Raw genomic sequence first — 13,285 nt, forward strand, 5'->3', positions numbered from 1 at the left:
TTTCGATCAAAATTTTGTTAATGGGAGTATCATCTATATAGACAGTCACAAGAGGACTTATGGGCTCAACATACTTTGGATGTGTAGCTTTCTCCATCATGATATTAGAAAGTTGTCCCATACATCAATGGTAGGTAGATTTATTTTCTTTCTGCCTCACCCTTTGATACAAGATTCCTTGATGAACTTATTGTAAATGGGTATTTAATTTGATGGCCCGACGAAGGTGGATATCTATATAAATATTTCTAAGACTGTGCAACAAAGTGGTTGTAGCTTGAGAAACCTCTTATCTTCCAATGTTTTTGGAAATGATAGGAAATGAGATGAAATACTTGTTGCTTGTTGTTCTTCAACATTCTCTTCCTCCACTCGATCACTAGTTTTCCCTTAGGGTTCAACAATTCCATAGCATTCAATATTAACAAGAGGTGGATGATTCTAAGTTTTTTTCCCTAACTTGAGGTGAAAATCATTGATTTCAACCAAATTCAGTGAGTAATTTAGAAAATTGGAACAATTGATGTTGTATATAGATTGGGCCTATAGATTTTTACTGTAGATTTAAACTGTTTATGTAATATGCTAGAAAAAAAGAGTTGAATCTACTCTATTCATCACTTGTAACAAATATTGATTGATGGAATCATGAAGCAGAAAAGGAATAATTTCAATGATACATAACACAATATTTTTCTCAGGAAAGAAACAACTAAAAACCTTATTATTTGTTTGTTGCATTAACGAGAAGATCACAGTGTAAAATACAATGCTTGTTCAACCCAAACAATCTCTACACAAGTACAAACTATCTCACTGCTTCAAAAACTAGCTCAAGGCAATACTTAGCCAAATATGTTGTCTGCCAAGGTCCTACTTCATTACGCATTTTCCTAAGGAATTAGCCCATATTTAATTTGGAGAATCCCTCACCCCAACTGTGCAATCCATCCATAGTACTTCTATGGATTGCATGCACCATTTGTACAACTTAGAAAATTATACAACTCATAGCACAATGTCCCTGAACTCTAATCTCAATCGGGTCTTCCTTTGAATTGACATGCATGAGCTATTTTGAGTGAATTATCAATTATCTAATTGATCATTACATGTGAATTAAATCCAATTTAATTCACTTGACCTCTAACTAGTTCCTCCAACATTTAGAACTAGTTTAACCAAATTTAACTCAGTTAAACTGAATTAAATAATTACAACTCAATAAGAACTCACCTTGGCCCCCTAAAATTTAGGGATCACTCTGCATGACTCTAGATACACTTCCAACTCGAATTTACTGAGCCAACTAAGTCAACTTAAGTTAGTTAACTACTACAAGTTGCTATGAGAATAGAGTTACAATTTAATTCCCAATTTAAATCAAAGACAAATTAAATTAGTATTTTCTTTTGTTATTTTTAATACTCCCTCTCAACAAGAAAGGGATTATCTGCTACCCTGATCTTACATCTGTGAAGCTCGAATTTTCATCTTGACAATGCCTTTGTCAAAAAATTTACATCCTCCTCCTTTGGAGGAATGTACTCCAGCAACATGATTCTCCTCTACACACAATCTCATAGATGGTAGTATCAGATGCTAATATGATTGTACCGATCATGAAAAAATGGATTCTCATAGAGTTTGATACAACTCTGATTGTCATAGTAAATCATTGTTGGATACATTTGCCGACAAAAAAACCAAGAATCTCCCTCATCCAGATAGCCTCACAAGCTACTTGACTAGCAGCTATGTACTGAATCTACTGAACTGAGTGCAATTGATCTCTTCTTCCTGTTATACTAAGAAATTGTTGCTTACCCAATACTGAAGATTCCGCCTAATGTGCTCTTTGTGTCAAATGGATTCCATGTCCAATTTGCATCTGTGAAGCGTTGAAGCTTCACTCCCTCTGTTCGTGTGTACCAAATACCAAACCGGTTTGTGCCTGTGACGTATCTTAACACATGTTTAGCTACCTTCCAATAAAATTTGGTTTTTTTAACCATGACTTGACTAAGCTATTTGACTACAAAACACATATGTGGTTGGGTATTCACTAAATACATAAGTGAACCCACAAGATGTTTATAAATGGTAGCCTCCACTACTTCACCTGAAGTAGCATCCTCCTTCCTCTAGTTACCAGCTAAAGGAATCTCCATGGGTTTTCTTCTCTCCATGTGGAATTTATTTAGTATCACATTGGCATACTTTCCCTGGGAGAAAAACAACTCCTCATCTCCTTGCAATACTTCCATAGCAAGAAAGTAATGCATGAGCCCCAATTGCTTCATCTCAAAATCTCTTGCAAGATCCTCTTTGCAAGACTTGAGCAACTTCTCATCACCTGGGAGAATCAAATCATTGACATATAAAAAAATAATCAACAATTTACCTTCAACCATAATATGGTAAAGGTTCACATCTTATTCACTTTTGGTGAAGCCCAACCCAGTGAAATAACTATCAATCCTAGTTTACCAAGCATGGGTTCTTGTTTAAGTCCATACAATGCTCACTTGAGTCTACACACATGCGACTCTCTGTTGAAGGTCTCAAATCCTTCCAAATCTTAAATATACATATCTTCCTCAATAATGTCATTGAGGAATGTTGTCTTTACATCCATCTCATGTACCTTCTATCCCATCTGTGCTAACAATGCTTTAATAGATCTGATTGATGAGTACCTTTCTATAGGAGAAAAAGTCTCATCATAATCAATTCCCTCCACCTTAGAGAACCTTTTAGCCACAAATTGTGCCTTTTGTTTCTCCACACTCCCATTTGTTTCATGATTTAACTCGTAAATCCACTTGGAACTCACCATTGACTTGTCTTCTAGCCTTGGGACCACTTCCCAAACATAATTTCTGATAATGGAGTCATACTCCTCAACCATGGCATCAACCCACATTGGTTGTTGTAGTTATTCCTTGAATGAAGGTGGCTTAATCTCTACACTCTCACTCATCAGATCCATGTAGCCAATGTACCTCTATGGTGAATTCCTCTTCTTGCACTGTGATGTGGGTACTCCCAGATTCTCTCTAGCATCTTACAATAACCTTAGAGCCTCTCTTGTGCACTTTTTCTCATCTCTAGAATTTTTTTCAGGAGTGGGTTATTCCACTCCCTACTCCTTTGCATGCGGCTTCTCCACATCATCATGAGGTTCCTCCTTTGGAGCTAAAATCTCCTCAACTGCATGTAGCTGAAGCTCTCTCTCAAGGGAACATCTAGTGATCTTCCCTTCATCAAACTTCACATCTCTGCGAACCATTGTGATCCTTTTGGTGGGAAGGTACAACAAATAATTGTGTGTTGTATCAGTGTACCACACAAATATGCCCAACTCCACTGTTGTCTCTAGCTTTTTCCATGCATCTTTGGTAACATTGAAGTAGATTCATGAACCGAAGATCCTGAAGTGTGCCACATGTGGTTTGTTCCCTAAAAAATCCTCCTCTAGTGTACTCATCCTGAGAATTCGATGAGGTCTTCTATTCTGCAAATAAACAATTGTGTTCCATGCCTCATCCCACAAGTGTAATTGTAGGTCATGATCATTTTACATTGCTCGTGATACTCCCAAAATACTTATGTTCTTCCCTTCAGCCACCCCATTCTGCTATGCATTATGAGGTGTTATCAACTCCCGTAGAATGCCTTCTAAAGCACAGAAGTTCTTGAATTCATTCGACACATATTCTTCACCATTATCGCTTCTGAGAGATTTAACTTTCCCACGAGTATATTTCTCGACAGGTGCTTTAAGTTCAAAAAGCATAGTGAGCGTCTCACATTTTTCCTCCATGATGAAAATCCAACACTTAGGAGAAAATTCATCAACAAATATTACATAATGTCTGTGTTTGGTCGTGGATGGAGTTGAGAATGGTCCACACATATTTGAGTGAACTCGATCAAGAATCACTTGTGCTTGACTATCTTTGTCATGAAAGGAAGCTTTGGTGCACCTCCCCAGTGTACACCCTTTTCATGTCTTTCTCTGCTCTAGTGTACCATTGGGAAGTCCTGTAGAAATATGTTGCATGATCTTCAAAGAGCCATTGTGCAAGTGACCAAATCTTCTATTCCACAACTCAACAATGTAAACTTTGAAACGGGAATTGATATGATTACCTGTTTCATTGAGGTAGGCAAAAGGTTAACCGATTTTGAAAAGTGGTGATGCAGAATACACTTTTTTGTTAGGAGCATACTTTTGACACTTCAAATTATTTATGTATCAAACATAAATATTTGTTTTCAAATGTTAGTGATTTTCATGTTGATTTTGAAACATGTTTACGCAACATCAACCCTTTCTTTACAAGGCATATTTTTTACACTTTAAATTTTCTAATGCATTAATCATGGATATCTTTTTTTAAATGTTACATTTTTTGACACTATAAAATTTTTTATGTCCAATTTTCTAGTTGTCTTATTACTCTTTTTTTAAATGTTGATTACTTAAAAAACAAATATAAAAATATTTATAAGAAAAGACAAAAAAAACATAAAAAATGTTAAAAAAAAATTATCTTGTAAACCATAAAAATTTGAAAAAAAAATCAAACTATAAAAATAAGTAAATAAAAATAGAAAATTTTAAAAAACTATTAACCAAAAAGAAGTATCAATAAAAACAAACTAGATTTTAAAAAATTAAATAAAATAAAAATTAAGAAACCATTAAAATTAGATTAAAAACATTAAAAAAACCTAGAAAATACTCAAATTTAAAAACAAAAAACAAAAAAAAACTATTAAAATTAAAAATGAAAAAAAGAAATATGACCCCATGGGTAGTGAGGCAGTTGAAGGTCGATTTTGAGAATCAGCCTTCTGTTGCTCAATCGTTGAACTTAGATTAGGGTGTGACCTCGAGCAATGGAGTTGCATGTAGCTTTGTCCCCCAGGGTTGTGCCCCCATGGTCCATTAGGCAACTAAAGTCCAATCCGACTTTGGCCACCAGGCAACCCGTGGGGGTGCGGCCCTCGGCGACACCTGCATAGGTCGTGGAGCAGCCAAAATCCAATCGTATCTCGGCTGCGAGGTGGCCCGTGGGGGCATGACAATGGGCGGCGGAGTTGCATACCCAGCAGCCATGGGGCGAATATTTTTTCTTTTTTTTTTAAGCTTGAAAAAATATATAAATTTTTTAAATTTTAATGGGTTTTTTGTTTTATTTTTAGTATTTTTAGCTTTTTTTAAAATGCTTTCAATCTAGTTTTAGTAGTTTTTAAAAAGAAATTGTTAATTTTTTACTTTTTTTTTTTTTTAAATCTAATTTGTTTTTAATCCTTCTTTCATATATCTTTAGTTTTTTGCTAATGGTTTTTAAATTTTTGTAATCTATTTACTTAATTTTATAGTTTTTTTTTTTAATTTTGTTTTTATTTTAATTTTTTTCCAATTATTTTTATCCTTTACTAGATAATTTTGTTTTTCTTTTTTCGCATTTTTATAATCGTTTTTTTTTAATTTTATTTTTATGTTTAAATTTTTTTGTCTTTTTTATATATTTCATTTTTTTTTTCTTATGTTTTGTTTTTAATTTTATGTTTTGTTTTTAATATATATTTTTATTTACTTTTTGTTATTTTTTTAATTTTTTTCTACTTTTTTTCATTGTTTTAATTTTTGTTTTAATTTTTAATTTTATGTTTTCATTATTTTTTTGAAATTTTAATGTTTTTCGAAGTCATGATAAATCATTTACACCATTATTTCAAAGTGTTGAAAATTTATCGTGAAAAAAAAAACATACCTTATTTCATCAACACATGTTGAAATTTTACCTTAGAAAATGATCCAAAATGGATCTTAAACCCTCTAAACCTCTAAGTCTTTGAATATTGGAAAACACTATCGCATGGGAAAAACATTAAGAATTGGTGGAAACAGAGCTAAGCAAAGGTTGAAATGGCGTTGCACAGGAGTTGTTGGATTGAACAGATGGACAGTCCAGATCAAATCAGCAGATCACATCAGATGAGGTCGACAGATCGCATCGGCGGACGTTAGCGGGGCATATCGGCACTAAACCTGAGTAGATTGTGACTACAATCCAGCGATATAACATGAACCGTCAGATCGGTGCGTAGATGAACAGCGAAGACCACGTATATTGCATCGCAGATTTAAAACGGAAGGACTTACCGCAGGCCAGAGACACAAGCGATATGCGATTGCGACTTATCGCATTATAATATAATGAAGGGGTGATGCTAAGAGGACTGCAGGACATGCGACGAGCGATATTCCGATGGCATCGATCGACAATCGGTGATTGGCAAATACAATCGGCGAATGGGGATTGGTGAATCAAATACAAAAGGGGCCTTGTGACATGTGATAAAGGTCGGACCCAATAGGGATTATGGACGTGATCTAAATGTATTTGAAGTCTGATTTTTTGCGTATTTCTTTGTATTTCCCCATGTATTGATGTTTGGCCACATACAATGTGATATTGTGATAGAATGGCAGACCCCATAGGTTTATAGATGTGGCTTTGTATCTTTTGAGTTCCAGCTTTGGTCTGTTGGTCGGATTTTCCATTGTTTTTAGTGTATTTGCGTTTTAAACAGAGAAGTGTAATTTCAGTGGACTTTCACACACACCCAAGATCTTTCCATTTATGAACGGTTGCTTGTGTGCCTTAAGCATTTTGCAATGAGTGTTTAACGCTCAGCACAAAGATGAAGGGACAAAGGCTGGGAGGCAGAGAGCCTAAAAAGGAAGGTAAACAGATAGGGCCAAGAGGTTTAGAAACCACTCAATGGCAGAGACAGAGGGCAGTTGAAGACATTCACAGAAAGACAGTCAATCAGTTAGATTGAGGTAGATTGAATAGAGGAACATGACAGAGGGAGAGTCTGTTCACTCTTTTAGACTCGAGGTTTTCGAGCAGATCCCTCTTTGATGTCACTGTTGGTTGAGACTCTGTTTTGAGATCACCCTTGTTATAATATGTTCTTAAAGACTTAATATAGAGGTTGACACTGAAAGCTGGACCAGGAGACATAGCCAGGAATTCTGGTGAACTCCTTGATTATTTGTTGTGTTGATGTGTGTGTTTATTATGTTTTATAACTTCTCATTGTCTATATTATTTGCAATCTTTTCAATCCGTTGCACTAAGTAATATAGGCATTCCTACACATGAGTCTATAGTACCTTAATATTGATGTAAGATCTCATTTTCAGATCAAGTGGTATCAGAGCATTTGGTTTTGGTTTTGTTAAGGTTAGACAAGCTTGTGTTGGATTTTGAATGCTAACTAGATTAAAGCTCAGACTAGGAGAAGGAGAACTTGTTTAGGCTAATCTAGAGATTGGAAGCGTCTATTCTTAGACGAGAATGGTAGAAGAAGCTCCATTGGGATCAAAATTTCAGTTTATGGATAGTTTTGTGGCCATGCAAGCCATGGTGGAAGAGATGTATCTGGAGTTTAAGAAGGGTCGAGGTGAAAGCACTTCAACACCCAAACCAGACAAAGGAGCAGAAGAACCTTTTCTAGTTGCACCTCCAGAAGGCAAAGGAAAAGGAGAAATGCTTTCTCCACCATCTCCTCCATCATCACCTTCATCACCCTCATCATCTTCTTTGCATAAAACTAGCCCTGATAAGAAAAAGAAGAAAAATTCTATGCTTAAATTAGATTTGAAGTTTGATTTGCCAATTTATGATGCAGAACTCAATGCAGAAAAGCTAGATAATTAGATAAGACAAATTGATGTATATTGCAGGGTACAGAACATTGACTCAAAAAGGAAGAAGATTTAGCTAGCTAGCTTTCGACTTGGAGGAACTGCACTGGTATGGTCGGAAGGAAAGACACAATTTGATCTGCAAAAACATGGTAAAATCATTTCTACCTGGAATGAATTTGTTTCTGCTATCAAAAATCAATTCTATCCTTTAACTTACATGCAGTAGGCAATGATGAGTTGGAAAACTCTTCATCAGTTGAAGGGTCAGAATTTACAGAGTTATACTAAGGAATTCAAAAAGAGAGCTTTAACTCTAGGTATATCATTGGACTCACCTGAGACTTTATTGAAGTGTAGAGGTGGTCTTCATAGCTATTTAAAGCATAGTATTCTCATGTTTAATCCCACTACTTAGATGATGTATGAGTTCAAACCACACATCTAGAAGCTAGAGGTAAGAATGCAAACCCAGAGGGGTGGGGATCATCTAAATATTTTGTAAGCAAGAGCAAGGAAAAGAAGAAACTGAAATGGAAGGAGAGGAAAGCAAACATTGTACAGAAGAATAAACCTTCATGCACTCATTGCAAGAAAGAAGGACACGATGAGGCACACTGCTGCCTTTTACATCTATAATGGACACCTAAGAAGTTCGGTGGAAGGAAGAAAAAGAATGCTACAGCTATCAGCAGGACTTGGGTTCAGATTCAGGCAATGAAACAATAGGTACAACCACAGGTATTAAAGGTAAAGATCCATAAGTAATTTTGCACAATCTGTTGATAATGAAAGTAATGAGAGGGAAAGAAATGAGTTTTTTCATATTAGAGTAATTTCCAAGAACAATAAGATTGATACTTTGTTTGATAGTGGATCATAAGTAAATTTGATTTCTGAAACAATTGTAAAGAAGTTGGGATTACAAACAAAACCTCATGAGAAGCCATATCCATTAGGTTGGGTGCATGATAAAACAAAGCTACAAGTAATGAGACAATGTAAACTTAGGTTTTCTCACTACAACAAAACAGGCAATTTGCGCCAGATTTAGCACCAGATTCTAGTGCATTTTTTTCTCAATTGGGATGAGCAACCTGGCGCTAAATCTGGCTCTATTGTACAATTTTTAAAGCGTCCTTTTTTGCACCAAATTTTGCATCTTTTTTACGCCAAATTTTCCATCATTTTCTGCATCATATTTTGCACCAAGATTTTCATTTGGTTTTACAACAGGTTTTGCTTCTAGTTTTGTGCCTTTTTTTGCATCATTTTTTGCTTCCTCTTTTGTGGAATTCTTTGCTTCTATTTTTGTGTCATAATTTGCATCGATTTTTACACCATCTTTGACATCTTATTTAGCGCCTTTTTTTACATCCAATTTGTGCCAATTTTTGCATCTGGTCTTATGCCATCTTTTGCTTCTAATTTTGTACTTATTTTACATCTATTTTTGTGCCAATTTTTCTGCCTTTTTTTACACCATCTTTTCCATCCAATTTTGCACCATATGTTGAATCTGATTTAGTGCCAAATTTTGCATGCATTTTTGCACCATTTTTTGCATCCACTTTTGCATTTTATTTATCTCCCTTTTTTGCATCCTATTTTGCACCATATTTTGCATTTAATTTTGCATCATTTGTTGCATCCAATTTAGCATCATTTTTAACACCATTTCTTGCATCCAATTTTTCATCCTTTTGAGCATCTAAATTTCCATCCTATGTTGAACCATATATTGCATCAACCTTTGCATCCCATTTTGTGTCTATTGTTACGTTCACTTTTGAGCCATTTTTTCGTCTACTTTTGCATTTGTTTTTGCACCAAGTTTTGAATGATTTGTTGCATCATTTTACATCCAATGTTGCATCTCAATTTTCATCCAAAATTGAGCCATTTTTATGCCCATTTTTGCACCATTTTTTCTTCTTTTGTGTCCAATTTTGCACCATTTTTTATGTCCAAATTTGCATCCTTTTTGGTATCTAGTTTTTCATCCTTTTTGGCTTCCAAATTTGCATCCTTTTTTCTGCCACATTTTGTGTCCACATTTGCATCTCATTTTGCACCTAGATTTTAGTTGGAATTTTCATCTAGTTATGCATCATCTTTGACATCCTTGGTTTCACCATTTTTTAGTCCCATTTTGCATCTTGTTTTGTGTCTTTTCTTACATCCTTTTTGCATCCTAATTTTACACCATTCTTTGCATCCTCATTTTGGTGTCCATTTTGGCATCCTTGTTTGCACCCAATTCGGTATCCTTTCATATGCCCTATTTTGTTCCCTTCTTTGTGTCTAGTGTTGCACCCTTTTTAATTTTACTTTAAAAACCTTTTTGTGTCATTGTTTGCATATTGTTTTGATGGCTAGTTTAACATCCAATTCTACTCCCAATTTTTCATCCATGGTTAAATCCACTTTTGGCTTCTTGTTTAGAGTTTTACTTTTATTTCCATTTATGACCACCTCTATGGGTTCATTTTACTAAGTTCATTTACATAGTGAAATATATTAAATTTTCTAAATATCATTTTGTTGTAGGATTTAATGCATGGTTAGATGAAAACAAAACCCTCTCAGTTTATCTCAGAAACCTAGGACAAACCAATTAAGAGAAAGGTTGTTCTAAGGCTTAGGATTCTTAGTAGATCAAGATGTAGAGTATAGATTAAGAAAAAGAGAATGAATTCTTGTGAGTCCTCGCATGCAGGTCTTCTTGGAGTTTTTCGTATAGCCAAGAAGCGCTCCTAGCTAGCTCCAAAGCTTGGTCCTACACATAAGAGAGAGAATAAAGCAACCTTCACAACATAATATCTTAATAATCAAAACTATAAAAAACATATAAATATTATTGAATAAATAAATATAAACCAAAAACCCATGCATACATTAGTTAAATAGAAGAAGTAAAGAATGAATAGAAACATATGGAAGGAAGAACAACTGATCTATATGAATAAAGGAGTTGGAGGAAAGTTACAACAATCAGATATAGTTGCAACATCACCTCCCCCAACTCATAGCTCCAAAACTCTCCCTCTCAAGACAGATCTCAAGAGCGCGACAATACAAAATTCCCATCATTTTTTCAATGGCCAAGCCTCTAATATATAGGAAAGTGGAGGCTATGAAGATTTCCAAAATTCCTCATTAGTTCAATTTGGGAAAAATCTTTTGGGTGAATAATGTTTCCTCATATAAAAAAGGAATTTTCCACTTTTTAGATGCTTTTGTGCTTAGGAAAAAGCTTCCCCATGCTTTATGGCTCTTTCCCACTTTTGTATGCTTTTATTTTTTAGGAAAAAGCTAAAGATGGGGATAAAGAGATTACGTTCCACCATATGTTTCCGAAAGTGACCAAGAATGTCAAATTCAAATTCTAGTTTGCTTATGTTTTAGTTTTTTTTTTAAATATATATTTAGTTTTAGTATTTTTTTTTCTAGAAAAATATATTTAGTTTTTGGTATATTTTTCTATAAGAAAAATTATATTTTGTTTTTATAAAAATGGATTTTAAACATTCCATTCATGCTAAATTTGTGATTTTATGATAGGAGTTTAAATTATATATAGTAAAGTAACTTAATGTCATGTGTCGTGTTCCTGAGATGGGTGTTATACATCTCTTTCTTGTTAAGTTATAGAATGTGCTTAGGTTTTCTTAATGCAATAAAACTAATTATGTTCTTCATGATATCTTGAAATGTTCATCTTGAACCAGGCTAATAAAACAATAAAGTTAAAATAGGTTTTCCTTTGTCCTTTATAGATCTTTGTCCCCATTAATCTTGGTCTTAATAGATTAATTGTCTTGTGGTGGCCTTGAGTGGTCACTTCCATTAGTTGCATGCTTTGTAGTTTTCAGTTAGTGACATTTTTTAGGCTTGATAATATGTTATTTAATTTATTAAAATGTGTTATTGTCCATATTATTGTTAAATATTAATATTAAATATGCTGATTTTTAAGCATGTTTTAGCAAAACTTTCCCAAAATGTTTATAGATTGTATTTTATAATGCAATGATTCTTTGCTTGATGAAATTGTTTTGGATATTTTTTTTAATGATTCATTGATTGATGAAATTGTTATGGATATTTTTTTTAGTATATTAAATTGTATGTGATAAAGTCAAAAATCACCTCTTTTTTAGATTTTCATTGATCAATTTCCCTTAAGGCCATCAAGTTCACCATTTGGTCCCAGGTTAAGGAAATATAGGAGTCATGAAGTGGAATTGTCCAAGCACTTAAATCTTGAGACATGTTTCTTTTTAGTCACTTTATACTTTCTTTCTATGTAAAATTTTTGATGAAAATAGTCTTGGAACATGAGGGGCGTCAATAGTAAGCGAAAACAAACTCCTAAAAGAAAAATGGTATGCAAAGCACCCATAAATAATGTTGATATAAGAAGCAAAAATATTAGGTGAGGTTCAACCTCATATAATTAGAAAATGGGGGATGAATTTCCAAGTAGTAGTGATTGATGCTTAGAGATACTTGGGTGGAATGGTTATTATTTGAAATGATTAAGACATCAAGGTTACCAATATGTTTACCTCTTTTCGCATTATGACAATACAATTTTAGTTAATTGACATTGAGGACTACTACCATGTATCCAATGTCTATGACTCCAATATCGCAAATGGAAAACCTCTATTTCTCAATTCTATTTCTAGCACAAGTAATTTATACTCCCCATCTCCATGGATTGTTGGGAGTGACTTCAATATTATAAGTGTCTCGAGGAAAAGAAAGAATGAATCAAAATGTTTAACAAGATATTTTGTAAGCTATACCATTAAAGCCACAAAGTAGTCTCCATTAAAGTTGTCAAGAAATGAGTCTCCAACCCACACATGTGGATCAATGAGATGTAATACATGTGTGTGTGGTTACGAACTCAATACACCTCTATAATAACTCCACAAACTTATGTATTTCACTCTGTCACATAAATTGACAGTAGTGTGACATAAGTAAACCAAGAGTAGACATGAAAGCCTTAGGAAACAAACATTCCTTAGATCCTCAATTAGGTGCTTAAATTATGAAGTGAAAATGCAAGGAGAAAAGAAGAATTCATGATTTAACAATCACATACATGTGATCAAGTGTGACTAGGAGTGTATATATTTATATATTTTCCAAAGAGGGAGTGAATACATGAGTTACCATTTATTGGCCCTTATTTTATTTCTTTTTCATTTTCTTATATATAGGACTTAGGGAATAAGGTTTTCATAAGTTTGGCACAACTCATAGATATAAGATTTACATGAATTTTCACTTCAACCTTAGAGTTTAGACTTAGATAAATCAATATAGTGTATGTTTAATGATTTTGGCTTTCACTTTTTTATTGTATTTCATCACAAATACAAAAGGGGAAATATTTTGCCACAAATCTATGAATGCTTAATCATAAAGTCGTCATGTGATGAAAATAAATTAATGATGTTATTCTCTACGAAAATGATGGGTATTCTTGAGAAAATCTTATGCTTGTGGATGTTTCCTCCCTGGTTGAGAGGG

This window comes from Pinus tabuliformis, chromosome 6 (assembly GCF_031772625.1).
Source record: "Pinus tabuliformis cultivar Carrire ecotype Pingquan chromosome 6, CPIR1, whole genome shotgun sequence".
Taxonomy (NCBI): domain Eukaryota; kingdom Viridiplantae; phylum Streptophyta; class Pinopsida; order Pinales; family Pinaceae; genus Pinus; species Pinus tabuliformis.